Source organism: Chelonoidis abingdonii, chromosome 19 (genome assembly GCF_003597395.2).
Source record: "Chelonoidis abingdonii isolate Lonesome George chromosome 19, CheloAbing_2.0, whole genome shotgun sequence".
Classification (NCBI taxonomy): domain Eukaryota; kingdom Metazoa; phylum Chordata; order Testudines; family Testudinidae; genus Chelonoidis; species Chelonoidis abingdonii.
This window is the reverse complement of record NC_133787.1, coordinates 13,522,258-13,539,142: the sequence shown is the minus strand read 5'-3', so window position 1 is coordinate 13,539,142 and position 16,885 is coordinate 13,522,258. Positions and strand designations below refer to the sequence as shown.

At 39.6% G+C, this 16,885-nt stretch overlaps 1 protein-coding gene across 8 annotated transcripts in view; it reads left to right on the top strand.

The window, feature by feature from the left end:
• Positions 1-227: 227 nt before the first annotated feature.
• CHD9 (chromodomain helicase DNA binding protein 9) overlaps positions 228-16,885 on the top strand; it is a 217,122-nt gene continuing 200,464 nt past the window's right edge. For 5 of the 8 annotated variants that reach the window (XM_032805367.2, XM_032805366.2, XM_032805364.2 and 2 more), the window contains exons 1-3: positions 228-511; positions 9,795-9,996; positions 11,722-11,812. The gene's annotated coding sequence lies outside the window, so the exon portion shown is untranslated. Of the gene's footprint in view, positions 512-623; positions 710-9,794; positions 9,997-11,063; positions 11,198-11,721; positions 11,813-16,885 lie in introns of those variants that run through there. The other 3 variants (XM_075073782.1, XM_032805361.2, XM_075073779.1) reach the window with 3 other exon arrangements.

The following is a 16,885-nucleotide window of genomic DNA, read 5'->3' as shown; positions in this document are numbered from 1 at the left end:
GGCTTCTGTCAGAGAAGGGGGCCATATTGGATCAGCTCATCGCTGCTCTCACGCACCATTTTATCAGCGGCTCTGATTCTTTCATCTGCCTGGATGCTCCCGCCCCACCCCCTCCCCGCCCAGGGCGGCTCCGCCCGCCCCTGCGGGCTATAGACGCGTGAGAAGGTGTCTCGAGGAAGGAGCCTCGCGCGCCCCTCCCAGCTCCACGCCGCCTCCCTTCCTCACACCCCTGGCTCGCTCACTCCTCCCCGGTTAGCAGACCCGCTCTCCTCCCTGCCCGCCCTCCTCCGGCGGAGACACCGTGTCAGCCAGCGGAGGCGGCCAATCAGCGAGTGGGTGACAAATATGCAAATGTGCCCCCCCAGCCCGTCCCCTCGGGTTCGCTGGGGCTGGTGGGGTCGCGGCGCGGAGCTAGTGAAACTTCGCCAATAGCCCTCCTGTTTCCCTGCCCGGGCGGGGGAAGAGCAAATCACGCCGCGCCGCCTCCTCCCTGGCCTGTGCCAGCCACCCGGTAAGTGGTGCCCCCAGCCAGCGGTTTGCTGCGCACCCCGCGGGGCCAGAGCGGCAGGGGGATTCCCCGAGGGGGAGGGGAGCCGCCGCCGCCCCGTTCCCCCGGAGTCTGGCCGAGGCAGGGAGCTGTCAGGCGCGGGACATCTCTCCCCACGCGTGCCGGCCAGGCGGCCGCTGCCGCGTAATGGCGAACCCGGCGGTGGGTGAGTGCGAGCGGACTGGCTGCTCCCCGCCGCCCCCGGAGCAGGCCGCGCTTCAGGTGGCGGAGACACGGGCTGGCCCTGGCTCCCCGCCGCCCACGCGAGGGGACGGCGCGGCCGGGCCTGCTCTCGCCCTGCCTCGGCTGAGCCTGCTTCCGCCCCTCGCAGGGCAGGCGCGGGGCGACTGGCAGAGGCTGGGTCGCCCCTGCCCCTCGCACCCACCAGGCGCCGCCGGCCTCGCCTGGGCCGGAGGGGGTGGGTTGGAGCCGGGCCCCAGCATACAGGAGGTTGGCGGGGACTGGTTCCCCAGCGAGCAGGAAGGCGGCGGCGGAGGGCGAGGGATTGGCGCTGGTTGCCCATCCGGCAAGCGGGCGAGGCGGCTGGGGGAAGACTGGCGAGGTTGGAGCTGGTGCCCGCCGAGAGGGCGGGTGCGGGGCGGTGCAGGCAGAGAGGGAGGCTGAGGTTGGAGTTGGCTGCCCCCTGGGCCGTGGGGAGGGGAAGCGAGCGGAACGGAGCTGGCTGCGCGCTGGGCAAGGGGGCGTGTTGGAGCTGGCTGCTTATGAGGCGGAGGAGGGGTGTGCGTTGGGGTGCGGGCAGCGGACCTGGCTTCTCCGCCAGGCAGGGAGGCCAGGCCAGGGCGGGGACGGGGGGGATGGGAAGCTGCTTTTCCTCTTGGCAGATTAAAAGGGGTTTGGACTGCAGATTGTGGGGGTTGCTAATAGGCAAGGTGGAGGTGTAAGCTGAGTCCCTGGGATGGCAGGGTCAGGGTGGTCGTCTTGAGGCTGTTTCCCTCCTGGGTGTGTTAGATGGATTGGAACAGTATATGTCAGGAGAGTGTGTCTCTGCTGAAGGCAAGAGGCTTGTGACAGCTTTCTGCTGAGGCAAAGGGACCTACTGCAAGCAGCATGGTGTGGGGAAAAAAAACTGTTTTCCCAGACAGGTTGGTGGGCGGGGAGGAGAGAAAGAGAACATTCAAGAAGTCTCTCTGCAAAGGTGACATCAAGGCCTTCATCTCTTAGGAAGGTTTTCATCCTCCTTATTCACTTTTGCATGCAGAAGACCATATCCACATTAACTAAAAACTTTAATGAAAGCTATATCACCTTGCCATGAGGAGATACACCAGATCTGTCTGTCTCTTGCAGAGGAGAGACTGAAGAGCCTTGGGCCAGCAGGCATGGTTGCTGGGAAGCAAATGGAGACTGGACAGAAAAAAAGGGAAAGATTAATAAATGTAATGCTGCAACAGCCATGATAGTGCTAGAAAGGATTCTGACCTCCTCTGCCCCTTTTCTTTGAGGTCTTGTGACTTCACTTTTAAAAGTAGTTGTTTCTGAGCCTCCACCACAAGAAAAGTAGGCTTGTCTGTCATAGCAGGTTTCTGTACCTCATTTCACTTCTGTGCCAGTCCAGTTCGTTAGGTGCAAGCTTTATCCCCTCTATTTAATTTAATGTAATAGTAGTCACAACTGAAAACTTCTGAGCAGAAAGACTATGTTGGACTTCATAGGTAAATAGTTTCTACTTTCTTTAATATCTTTGAGCAGTTATAGAGTTTCTATCTAGCAAGGGTTGTGAATTTTGGTTTATATATGTAGGTGAAATAGCCTGTGTTATATTTGTGCTGACTTCCTTCAAGTGGAAAACAAAATATTACAACCTATGTGTTTTACTTCAGATTTTGATAATTACCTAAGTGGGAGAGCAAAAGAATTTCCTGCTTATTTCCTGATAGTCATATGGTCTCTACCCCAAAAGGCAACCTGATATGTTCCTGCTTGTAGGCATCTGCTAATTCTTTAACTGTCCAGACACACCTGCTTGATGGGGCTGCAAAGCACCACTGACTTAAATTCCTTTTTTAACACATGAAGAACATAAAAAATAAATTCTTACTCTGACATAAGCAATTCACAGAGCTGTGCTTTTGACAGTCATAGATATCATAACAATTAACCATCCACAGGAAAAATACTTCTTCATAGTGAAACTGTTACTTATAGGATATCTTCAACAAAAGCTTGTCAGCAACAATCAATATTTTGCCATTCCAGGAACATCACAATATGCCTTTTGCCAGTTGTGCATTGCATGACATTGGAAACAAATTGGAAAATAGTATGCTAAACTTACCTTCATTAATTTGAGTATAAAGATATACTCAGAGGTGCTAAGATCATTAAGTTAGTCAGTGTTGCTTAAGTTGTTAGTATTCAGTCACATATATAGTATGTCAGCAAATGGTTCGGTATGTAAGCTCCTAATAGATCTTCACAGTGGAGAGTAGCCCAACTTGCCTCCCAAAGACCTGTTGGACTCCTGTCCATAATTATTATGACTAAAGAGATCTGATTTTTAAAAGATGCTGAGTAGCTTCAGCTCCCACTGACTTCAACATGAGCAGTGGATGCTGCGGGCTTCTGAAAATCAAGCCATGAGTTCCTAGTCATTTTTGATTAGGTAAATGATGAAAGCTCAGAGTGGGGGAAAATGTTTTTAGTGACTGTATCTGTAAAGTGCTCTGATTTGGACCACCACACAGGGACTATGAAAGCCTTAAAGCAGACCTTGTTCATGTGTTTCCTTTCTATAAGATAGACAAGAGCCAGTGACTGAGAGAGATTAAAAATGAAATTGACACAATTTTATTATACTGCTCTACTCCTGTGACATTAGGTAATAGGTGTGTTTTAATTTCAACATGCTTCCAGCCCTCCACCCCAGTGTGCACTAACAATTCTTTATTTTGTATTATTCATTTAATGTTTTGCTACAAACTCCATTTAATGTAAACTACAACTCATACTTGAAATATTATAAAATGAATAGGTCAGCCACACAACTTTGGCAGAGCTTATCAGGTAGGATTCCTTAATGTGTTGCCTTGTCTCCCATATATCAGGCTTGTTGTATAAGTCCTTGTGTCTACCTCAAGTAAATGTTTAGACTCTGGAGCACTGTGTTATTTTGGAAGGAATGATGAACAGAAGTTAGAGCAGAGGGAGGAGAAGGTAGTGTTCTAGTTTGGTCTTGCACAGTTCTGGGTGACAGTAATAGTTGTGCGTCCTATGCTACCCACAAACCGAGTACTGAGTAAATTTTCTTTGCTCTTCTTACTTTTTATAGATTGTTTCATTCAGTTTATTTCTCTGATCATTCCTGTTACAGTCACAGTCTCTTTCAGACTAAGGAGCAGACTGCTCAAAACACTCAAGGAAATCTCATTCTCTTTCAGGCTCAGATTTCATTCTGTTTTCCCCATTCTCCCAATCAGCCTCTTTCCTGGACTAGAGGCAGGGCTTTCAGGAACTTGAAGGAACTGAAGTCACTTTAAAGACTCCAAAGCCCACTCATGGGATTTTGTGAGTCCAGAGTTTCTAAGACCTGACAGCTGGATTCCCACTGTCATTTGAACTCCCTGAGGGGCATCTCTCTTGTTCAGCAAGAGGAAGGAGTGAAGACTTTTCTTTACCTTCACCATGTTGAATTTGCGGGGATGCAGTAACCACAATATGAGTTGCTAGCACTTAATTCAAATACGATCAGAGTGTGCTGATCATTTTTGGTTTCTCTGGCCAGTTCTCATATAGGCAAGAGAGAACTTGTTTGGCCATTGGCCATCTGCATGTAGAGACTCTTCTTTTTAATGTAAATTCTAGGTAGTTCTCTTTTTATGCAACATTCTGATAACAAATACATAAAAAAGCTAGATGCTTTTGCCATCTAAAAAGATCACATGTTGGAGGAACTTGTAGAATATTGAACTGTAAAAAACAAACAAAAATAAATTGTGGTGTTAGAGGAATGTGGCAAATGAAAGCACACATTAGGCATTTAAGCATTTTAATCTATAACATACACAGAGGTGTAAATGTTTAGAAATGCTGAGTTTATTGTATTTGTATACTTTCATCACGGTGCATGAGCAGCTAGATACACAACTACATTTTAGTGAAAGCTCATTTAAGGTGTTTGTGTTGCAGCACTTGAGACTGCCCTGCCACCATGCTTCATTTATAAAACTGGAGGGAACATAGTTGGGGTGAGAAGGGGTTCTCTCCTCAGTTTCACTCAGTTCTTGGCTTGTTTGACAACAAAGGTGCCAGTGTGATGTGGACAACAGTTACACTGAGACCTCCAACTTGATTCAGCCTGCACAACAAACAGATGTCCGATACTAATATCTTAGACTACTATGTATAACTTTGAGTGAATTTGTAGATCGTAACTTTGACATTCATTGATTTTTTTTTTTTTTTTTTTTTAAAGGCCAGAAGGGATGTTTGTGATCATCTAGTTTGACCTCAAAAACACTGACACTTGAGGACTGTTAATTAATTAACCATTTCAAAGTTTGTACCTACATAAAAAATAGTCTATCACAAGATGAGGCCATCCCATTCACTTCTTGTGACCAAATACCAACTTTTGACTGTGCTTTATCTAGCTAATAGAAAATTTACTAATGAATACCAATTTGATCTTCTCTTTCAGTATGGCGTTAACTACTCTCCTTTATGTAACATAAGGAATAAAAACAGTTTTCTGTCCTTAATATATTAGAAGTTTAGATAGTCTTCCAAAGTTCATTCTAAAAAATTGCATAGACTTACTAGTAAATAAAATTTAATAATCTCATATAATTATTTTAAAGTTTAACACATTACTGGACGTCATAAGAGAAAAAGCCTCTGAAGACTTTCTGTTACATATAATGGCACAATAGGCTACCCCTTTTAATAATATGAATAATGTGAACTTGCTGTCATTTCTGTACAGGGTGAGCTGATTTACATTGCCAATTTGAATCAATTTAAATTAACATGCAGAAAACCTTGATATAAATAATCAATTTTAATCATGTTTCGCATGCACTTTTTCATTATTTCCCTGAAGAAAGGTTGATTCTCACTGGCTGGCAACCATTAAAACATGTTGATTGCAACTAAATGTAGCCTTTACACTAAATTTAATGCTGCTTTTTGCTAACCAGGGATACACTATATCTATATACATTTATTTAAACAATCCCATAGCTTAACTTACATTTATTTAAGTTCTTCATTCTTACCTTTTAATTCTTAGAAAATAGTGAATGATGTATTTCTTATTTACTAGATATAATTTTTTACTTGCAATTTGTGTCATGCTCTAATTGGATGGAAATTCAAATTCAATTTTAAATGCGCAGAAATGGCATTTTAAATGCAATACTACTTTAAGTGTGCTGGATACAGTTTATCAAAAGATATTTTGCCTTGAAAACAAACCGATTTATTAAACAAAGGAAGTATTTTCTGTAGTTACTGAATTTAACTGATTGTAATTGGTCACCATGTGTCCTTCAAGATTTTAGAACTAGTAGATGTTCTCGTATGTTTTCAACCCCCAGTTGGTTTCTCAGCTTTGAAGGAGGCAGTCATTGAACTAAACTAGTTGAATAAAATGAAATAAAGAAAGTATTCTCTCTGCACCTTCAGAAGAGGCTATTGCTGTCCAAAAACTGGTTTAGCACTTCAACAAACTCTTGTTCCAGGTGCTAAATCAGTGACTTTCAAACCACTGAACTGGTGTCTTTCTTTAAAATTTAGCAGCAAACATATCACATATTTTGTATTTAGTTTAAATTATTTTAGTAGATTATAGTGAGTTAAGGCCTTATTAATATAAGTTGTCAATTTAAAATTGCATTTTAAATATGTAATTTAAAAAAAATCTACTTTAAATTAAAACTTCTTTGTTTAAAATCATTAGACATTTTTAACCACTATATTATTGAAAATGAATTTAGGCCTGGTTTTCTTCTCATATTGTAGTACCTCAGGGTTAATGCCACTGAAGTTAGTGGAATTAAACTGTAGGTAAAACCAGGGTAAAGGTAAAAAGAATCAGGCATTGAGTCTGTGTTTCTTGATGGCTGCAATGTACAGTCTTTCAAAATATTTATCACCATTTTTCAGAAGTCACAATATTTAGTCTCTAATCTAGATCTTTTGTCTTCTGAAAAATTCACAATTATCCTCAGAACCCACTTGTGAAATAGGTATGTGTTGCCAGTTTAGGGTGACCAGATGAAAATTCCAAAATATCGGGACCGCTGCAGGAAGAGCGCCTTTTCAGTTGTTACACTCACGCATCCGAGTCTTTGATCTTCGGTGGCACTTCAGTGAAGGGTCCTTCAGTCGCCAATGGTCTTTGGTGGCATTTCGGTGGCGAGTGATAAACCTTGCTGCCAAAGAAGGAAGTACCTGCTGCCGAAATGCCACTGAAGATTGTTGGAGACTGAGGGACCTGCCGCCGAAGTGAGTGTAACAATTGAAAAGGCACTTCCCCTGCCAGTCACTGCCGCCTAAGCAACGGGGGGGAGGGGAGGGGTCCTGAAACAAAATATCAGGACACATGGCGTCCTGACTGTACTTCGGTTGGGACGCGGGACAAACTGCTCGATATCGGGGCAGTCCCAATTTTATTGGGATGTCTGGTCACCCTATGCCAGTTTACTGATGGGTGGCAGTGAAACAGGTTGTGACAAAAGGTGTTGATGGTGAAATGGGATAAGAGTTCACGTGTTCCTATCTTTTCACTGGTGTGCTCGGATGACTAGAATTCAAGACAGCATTCTGAATTCACTGTCTCTGCTGAAACTATAATTGTGAAAGATAATAAAATTCTCAATAAGATACTTACAGCTTAAGATACTATCACTTTGAATTTATTTTGTTTTTAAGTTAGAAAAGAGCCAATCTCTGAAGGAAGCCTAAAACTTTTCTGCAATGCATTGTTTGGGACCTCTGTATGTCACATCTCTATTAGAGCACTATTATAATGTTGGAGAAGTTTTATGTGCTCTTCATCTCAAAGATGTGGGACTTTCCTTGTGAATAAATGTGATGATGAGAGGAAAGCCTGAAACAGCACTTGTTCTGAACAGTATATAGGGTAATATCTGGAGGAAGATCTGTGGCACCTTAATTTGAGCTTCATTGAGGCTTGAAATTCTGTTGTTTTTTTTCTGAATTTGCACAGAAAATTACTTAAGCTTATGTGCAAACAGTTTTCAGTGCTGTCAGTCTTTGTTCAAATCAGCCTTAGTCAACAGCAAAATAAATATGGCCTCTGCTTTGAGCTTTGTTTACACCCTTGTGCACATAATAAAATTATCACAGCAAGGAAAACCACCACACAACCTGGTGGCTGGCAGTGGCTCACCAGGACAGTCATGAAACTGGAATACCAGAGTTATTGAAGGTCAAGATTAAGTGTATTAGTAGAGTATGATGAAAGAAGGTTAGATTGTGAAATGGGTTAGTAGCTCATTATTTTATCTCTGGAGATCTATAATGAAATATTGTTTTAGGCCACAAGAGAAAATGAGAGAGCGCTTTTACCTGGTTCTTAGTGAATATTTGTCCATATCACACAGCTTCCATGTAATTGTTCAGGAAAAATCTTGGACTGCAGGTCAGGTTTGAGGTGCATTGGCAGAACTTGTGACAAAACTTGAATGATGCTTTGAATCTGTTTCGGGTGTAGCAAAGCTTCTGTAGCTGTCTCCTAAGTTATCACTTATTTTTATAAATACTAAAGACTTACGGAAAGCATCTCATATTTAATCCTAAATAAAAGCAAATAAACTTTTTACGTCCTTCCCCAAATTAAAATGTTTTCTTAATCTTATGATAGGTCTTGGTTTCCACACAGGTCACTTAAAGAATATATTTCATTCTGATCTTCCAAGGAAAAAGTATATTCTTCATATTGGCATGTTCAGATAAGCTATATTTGGGTGAGGAAATGGAGAACTTTGGTTCACTTTCAGTTGTAAAGTGAACCAGGATTCACTATATGGAGTCCTGAAGCTTTTCATAATGACTGCAGAACCCTTCATAGATAATTTTTGGAAACGCCAGATAAAAGTAATCTTGAAAGAGCAGAATGAGAGAATATTTTGCTCCCTTTTTCCAGTAATCTTACCATTGAAATTTTGGACCCTGACAGTCTTTCTCCCATGGCGAAGTTTTGGAGTAGCATGTTTCCTTGTTCTCAGAGCAGAATATTCAAGATTGTTTAACTACTACTTTCTCAACTTGTCAAAATCAACTTTGCTGACAAGGTACAACACACACCTGTGTTGGTACCAGTGCTTTCAAAGAAATATTCCAATCCAGCAAGTTTTTTCTACAACGTTGGGGTAGTCTCATTTGAAATCAAACCTTCTGTTGTATATAAGAAGCTCTTGGTCATATACACATACAAGTATATAGTCTTTAACTCACCAGTTTTCTATTATCAGGAGTTTTATGTGATATCACAATTTGTTACAATTGGAGCAGAGTGGTTATCCCAAATAAACTGAAATAAATAGTGTATTCCACTTTTTACTAATGTATTTGGAGAGTCTCAATTGAATGAAGGTAGATTATTTTTGTTTATGGTTCCAAAGGATTTTTTGAAATGGTGATACTTTGGCTCCATCAAGAGTGAGTTAAGGATTTTCAGAGTTATACAGTTTGTAATATAGGTATGTGTACATATATGCAGAGGAAGATTTTTGTTTTGATATTTTACGAAATACTGGTCTCCTTGTTTGGGTAATGGCAGATCATTTTTTAAAGGTGTTGCCTCTAAGATAACTTTGTTCAAACGAGCCATCTTTGGAAAAAATCTTTATTCCAGTTCATGTTGATAAAATTGGTCCTTACAATTTATATGCGACATATTAACTCATCCACACTTTCAGGGCAAACAGTAGAAACCACAGAAGCTTTACTGAACCACTTTTGAGTTGATGCATCATGTAACTACTTACAAGTTTGGCAAAATAACTAATTGACATCACAAAGTAAATACTGCTTAAATAAACGAGAAATACGAGAAGAAGTTGCATCCCATTTTTTCTTTGACTGTGACTAAGCTGTGTGCATGCAACTTTCTGTAGTTTTGCATAGGTATTTTTATGAATGTATTGGTGTAATTGTCATTGAGCTATCTGTTTGAATGGGTAACACTTTTTAATGCATTAATAATACCTTATTTTTCTCCTTACTTCATCTTTTATGTTTCTTTTTTTTTTTATAACCCAAGATTCTTCAAAGCCACAAATATTCCATGGTTGTCTTAATATCGGAGGCTGGTCAAGCAAGTGGTCTCTCTTGGCTTGAGGAGTGAGACTCCTCTTTTTCCGGGTCTGAGTTATTGACAGAATCAGTTTGAGGAAGAATTTTGTGATTGACAGCTATGTTTCAGATAACAAAACATTTAAGCAAGCTGATGTTTGCCACAGTTGGTAAGTGCAGAAATCAGTTTTCTGTAATTGTGATATTTTTAATTTGTAAACTAGTGGGACGGGCAGTGTTTGATTCCAAGATCATAATTTTTTTTCCAGATTAAATTAAATAATGTTGAAAATAAAATACCATTAATCTGTGTATTGCAAAACCTTATGCTATAATTTAGCCTGTTCGTAGTACTTCTTAACCAATTAACTCTTCATTATTCAGAAAAGTTGTTTGTATATTTAGTAATAGTTGACTGTTTAAATTCTAGAAGTATGGATTCTCAACTTGATTGACAGATGGGAAGAGAGGTTTTTGAATCTCAGAGGGGATCTCAGATTTTTTTCTGTTGTGATATGAAATCGCAGTATAAGAAGAAAATCTAAAGGAAACTTTTATTGATATTCCTGTACAAAATTCATACACATCACCTAAAACAGTAGAGGACAGGTTAGAGGATGTTTCAGACGGGTGTCAAACTGTTTGACGCAACCAATTTCTCTTTTTGCATCAATTAGAAATAAATTTTTAGGGTTCAAGAATTCCTAATGTAGAACAGCCTGTAAGTAGACTAGGCATACTTCAGTCTACCAACTTTAGAATGAGTTTACAAGTTATTAAATGAGGAAAGAAGGGCAGATATTGCAGCATGTGTATCAAGTGTGTGTACTAAATACAGTTTTAACATGAAATTACCAGCTTATGGCAAACAGTTATCCTGGTAACTGTGTTGTGCATTGTTTGGAAGATGCAACTCATTTTCCATGTATCCTGATTAAAATACTGTGAAGTTTCAAAAAATAAACTGAGGTAAAATTAAGAACACTACTTCACTAATAAATTTGTGAGTGTATGTTAATGAAAGATCTCCAGAGAAACTTTCCTGAGAAGGCTTGTATTTCACAGAATTTAAGGCTGCTCTGTCTGCCTAAGAAAAGGATCGTGTTTTTGTATGGGGAAATCTATCTATAAAAGCGTATTGATGTAGAATGCAAATCCACTCATTTCCCCCCTTTTCCTTCCCACACAGCATTGGGGAAGGGGGATGGTATGCTTCATGGTGTTTTCTCTCTTCCAGGGATCCCAAAGCTTTTACTTCTCCCCTCACCCCTCCCCTTCCCTGCAGTCTGTTTGCATATTTGGTGCCTCTTCTAGGCTCTGTGGGCTCCACTCCCCGCTATGCCCAATGGGGGATTGGAGCATGACTGTCGAGTAAGTGCACTTCCCCCAGTTCAGCAATATTACTTCATATTGGCAAATACATCTGTTAAGCCCTGGTGTGTAATCACAGCAACCTTCGGCTTCACCTTCTGCTATCAGCTGAATAGTTTAATGTATAAGTATTGGCAAATTTAAACACATTTTATTCAGTCTTGAAAATTATCATATTTTTTATATTCAGTACTTATAAATAGTTATAAAAATTTTAAAATTCCAGCACAAAGTCTGTCTACATCTCTATTGCAGTGATGGTCCTTCTCCCTTTCAATTTGTCCTTTGCCAGTCATATTAAAAAAATAAAATAACAAACAAACAAACTTATCTTAGGTAAATGAGCAAACAGAAATTTGCAAAATTGCTTTAAAAATCTTCCTTATTTAAGAATACATGGAGATTCTCATGTTTCCCAAGTGATCTGTGCCATAGATATACTCAGTAGCTGAATTATCGGATGCTAAGATATGACTTTGAAGTGTGATTGTGATTGGTCTTTTGTTACTGTGTTTTACTTTCAGGTCGCTAATGATAATGAGCTACCTATTTTGGGGTAGGCATCACCCTGAGTTACTTGACTCTTCACAAAGGATATGCACTCTTAATTCATAAGTAAGGATTCTTTTGATTTTTGACTTTTGTCATTTTGTCAAGTATCTTACAGAATGAAAAAAATTCAGTAAGAATGTTTCACTTTCAGCAATTTATTTTTCAGATTCTTCTGGGTTAACCAGAGAGTTTATGTCATAGCGTCATCCAAGAGTTTGTATTAGCTTGTAATTTTGAACCTATTTTGACTAATAAAAGCACATTTTAGGAGCAGAATAATCTCTTAACAAGTATCATTATCTTAACTCGGCCACCCCATGTTGATGATTTTTAGAGCTAGAGGAACTGAATAATTAAGTTTGTGTAAATATTCAGAAGTTGATCTATAAGACTACTTTTATGGAGTATAAAATAAACTTATTTTTACTCTGGGAAAATAGTGTGCGTTTTCAGGTGGATGGAGATTCTGTTCAACAGAAGAGGTCTTTTATACACTTTCATCCTCCAGGCAAAGAGGGAAAGACTGAGAACTTCATGAATCTTTCTGTTTTTATTTTGATACACTCTTTAATGCTTTGAACAAATATCATCTGAAACATACTGCATGCATATTTTCATTCACTTATTAAGCAGCATATAGCTGCATATAATAGTAAAATATCCGACTTTGGAGAGAATCTGAGATGCTTTTCAAATGGATACCCATATTCAAGTTTTGTTGTTTTTTCTCTAAACAAACATCCACCATTTTCATGACTGATCATGCTATGCTGAATTTAAAAAAAACACAACTTTTCAGCATATTATGAAGGCACCATTTGTAGCTCCATGTTTGAGGTTGAATTAAGTAGCAGTGATTCTGTCCCTTAGTTTATATATAATACTGTGTATCCACCCCAAAATTTCAACACTTTTTGAATATACAATAATGTTCTGAGAATTTACAAATAAATCCATTAATTTGAGTTAAAATTTATTTTAAAATAGGTCCTTTAAGACCTGTAGCAACTGGCCTCAAAGCTCTTTTGTCCCTAATGATATCAGTAACACATCTTCAGCTTCCCTTCTAGCTAAAACTAAAATGTGTATATGCTTCATAGATTGCATTTGAAGGGATAGCTTTTGGATTAATAGTAATTTTTTGCCATATTCTTCGTAACTGAAAATTTCTTGTTCTGCAGAGTCTGACAAATGATCTGCTACAGAGAATTCCATGAAGTACCGTCTTAAAATTGCTGCCATGTCTGATTTTTCTCAGTTGGACTGAGGCCAAGCTGCACTCAGCGGAAAAGATAGTGGCCCTCTCTGCTATTAGGGCCCACTATCTTCCCTGTTTTGGGAAGCTGAGCTTTACTCACATTGAGAGTAATAAAAGATGTGTCCTCTTTCCAAATGGCCATTTTTTGTGTAATTATCTGAAGTAGGATATCATCTGTCAGTCTTTGCGGACTGAAACTAAGTTATGAAGAATGTCAAGCATTTACCATTAATCCTAAATTTTGCTGTCAGAAAGCTACCTGTTGCACCAGATGATGTCAGCGGAGAAAATAGGGCAGAAGGGAAAAACTAGGGCTTCAGAGTAGAGGGGGTTGTGAGGAGTGCAGGATGGGGCAGTGACTTTGGGCGTGATGTGCAAGGTATGCTTTGTGCTGCAGGGAGTTGTAAATCCATCTCAACTAGCCAGCACACTCTGACTGCTTTGTGCTGCTCCGTAGAAGCATAAAGCAGCCAAGGCATCCTGGTGAATATGTTCCTAAAAGTTCTTTTTTTTCTTTTTTTCTTAAATTAATGAATTAATTTATTTTAAAGCATTAAGGTTGATTCTTCCATTCTTCATATTACAGGAAATATCCCATGTAAACATTTTTCTTTTGGGGTTTGAATTCAGTGTTCATGTCTGAAATTTTTAATTAAAAAGTCAATTCCCAAGCACAAATTGTGTATTAACTTAATCTTTGTATATATGATATAAGGATGATGTAATATTCCAAAATAAGCATTATAAATGCAGAAAAACCTGTGTTAATGTGTATCTGGACATTTTCAATTTAATCTTAAAGTATGGAAATACACAGGTGGGATAACCAAGTAACCTAACTTTGCCCTGTAATTATGCCATGAAGGGGGGAAAAATCAGTTGAATCTATCTGACTACAGATGATAAAATGCTTTAGTCATAATATATGGTTATTGCATGGTGTTGTGGCAGGGCAGAGTTTATCTAGCAGTGGGATAACCTAACTGCATTTCTGTACCTTAACACATTAACAACATATTAACAAATCTTAGTGTAAGATTTCATTTTAACTCTGAATTTCCATGGTGTAGAATATGTTTCAGGGACAGTTATACCATCCCGGTTGTTTTTTTATAGCTGTACAATACCCTATATATACACTCAACCTTCAGTCCATGTTAGCATAATTTTTCTCTGGAAACAAAAGAGCAATAACTTTTACAAATGAAGAGAACCTTAATTAAGATGAAAATAACACAAAGAATAAGAATGTGAATGAGCTCTGGTCTTGGAGAGAGAATGTCTGGATTTAGTTCTATTATGCAAGAGAAAACCACAAAAGCTTTTAAAATATCAGTTTGTTCCTGCACATATAATTTAGGTTCATCTTTGCTATTGTCTATATCTCTGGTATTGTATACTTTTTGTCCACCCAGTAACTAAGGCAGTGGTTCTCAACTTTCATTCATTTGCGGATCCTCTAAAAAATTTCTAATGAAGGTGCGGACCTGTGTGGAAATCTTAGATATAGCCTTCTGACTCCCATGGGGACCACAGTTGAGAACCACTGGACAAAGGGATTTGATAATCAAGAACGTACATAGCACGTGAAAATGTGTCATTTAACTTAGTAAGATGTAACAAGAATACCTCTGCACTTTTTGGCAAACCTCTGCCCAGTTAGAAGCAAGTCTCTTCTACTGTTTTGTAGGACAGTTCTTAAGTCTAAGAAAATTAACTTTTATTCTTTCCCCCCTCCCTCCAAACTTCAGCTCTTCTTTCCTGGCTATAGTTCCCAGTGCTTTACATCAGATACTACCGCTATCATGCTTTCCACCCGGTTTCCACTGCTGCCACATTGGCTCATCACAATGAAATGAATTTTTTTCTAGATGCAGAAAGACTTTCTCTGAATTTAGAGCTAGAAGCATTTTTTGTAAAAACTTTCAAGAGTTGAATGGATCAGTTGAATGGAAGAGTTGACTTTCTTTGCAATTAGAATAGAATGAGTCAAGAAGTTCCCTCTCTGCTAGACAGGTAAAGGTGCATATGTATTTTTTGTGTAATATAAACTTTTCCTTAATTTGATCTTTTATAGTCTTAGAGAAATAAACGAACTCCCATCTTTTACAAGCGTTTTGAATTTTGTTGCATCATGTCCGTAACTGAGCTTTCTTTTTTTAACCCTCTTTGGCCTTCTGAATGGACACTAACCCTAAAGTGGATGATGATGTCTCAAATTTCCACATGAAAGCAGTCACTGATGACTGAGGTTTTATCACTTCTGGCAGGAAGTGGTTGTACTTTTCAACAATCTGCCCTCTCAGTGTGGAGCAGTGATTTATTTACAATAGGCAAAGGTGATGACATTGTGTTTGGATATTGAGCTGAATGTTTACTTGACGTCTACTAGCCGAAGGACTGAGCCTACTAGTCAGGAAGAATAATAGCTCCTTTGTCCCCAAAACCCACTGCCTCTTCAATTAAAGAAATCTGACTGTTCCGTAGTCTGTATAGTGTCCTGTATTTAATTGTGACGCTGGCCATCAACTTTCCATTTAATAAATGTTTAAAAACATAACTTGCTGTCTCTTGCCTTTTTACACTCTCTTCCTTCTTGGTTTCACTCTTTTTTCATGCCCCCTCCCCCGCACACCACGTCCCCCCCAATCTTTTTTCTTTTTCCCCATATTTCACCACTGTTTTCCTCTTCATTCTATTTCCTGCCACCCCGCCTTCCCCCAACAGCCTCTCTAGCTTTTATGTCTATTTCTTTGCTAATTCATTCCATTAATCCTTAATCCCATCGTTTCTCACATACTTTGTTACAGAATTTACAGGACACTTAAATCAGAGAGCTACACATACCAACCAAAGACTGATCAGGGGCAAGCCAGGTAAAAAGCCAAGCTTCCACAACTGCTGGGAAAATGGTAGTTACTGTTTTCCTACCAGGTTTCCAGCCATCCATATACCCCACTTAGGATGTCTAGCTTTTCATAGCTTCTGTCTAGTTGGGGTATGATTGATTTGAATCCTAACCACTAACCCCTCTGACTGATGTAATGAAGAAAGTGTACTCTCTCTCTCTCTGTTAGCCCTTCCTTCTCTTCTCTGTGAGGTATGCGTGTGAAAAACAGTTACTTTACCTCAACTTCAGTCCAGTCTGGATCCTCCTGCTTCGTTTTGATATTTGCCACCTCTTACTGCGCACAGGTTTCTTAACAAGCAGCAGACTGAAACTGTCCTCCTCATTACCAGTTTTATTGCTGCTCAAATGGCTCTGAAAATCAGCAGTGAAAACTAACCTAAACTGCAGTGAAAATATGGCCAAGTGCTGCAGAGGGACTGTGGGCAGGCTGCGAGGAACAGCACTGCCTTGCTTAATACCCTGTTTTTAATGGGAAAATTTTGTAGTGGTTTTATTTTCTTGACAACTAAGGGTTAACACACTCATTTGATTTTAAATGGAAGCTCAGGTTGTGCAGAAATTTATGGCATCGCCACCCCCACCTAAGACATTTTTCTGCTCACTTTAGGACCTATTTGAAGGAGCCTTTTTTTTTTAATCTGAGGGTTTAATCTCTGATTTGAAGTAGATCTCTTATTACTAAAACCTGAATAGATTAAAGGTTAGGTACTTTGTTGAATGGCCAGTGATTGAGACAAAAAAGTAAGCGTGGGAGGTGGTTCCCATCACAAAGAATTTACAAATTACATTTTAGGTGTGATGTCATGACTGAAGATGTCTGATCATAGAATCATAGCGTGTTTCAACTGAGAAAAGACAAGAATTATTGCAGATAGTGTCTTGGTTATTCATTTTAGGCAAAGTAGAGCAATTCTGGAATAAAGTTGCATTTGTTTCAGAACCAAGTATCCACTCAGAATTATTCTGG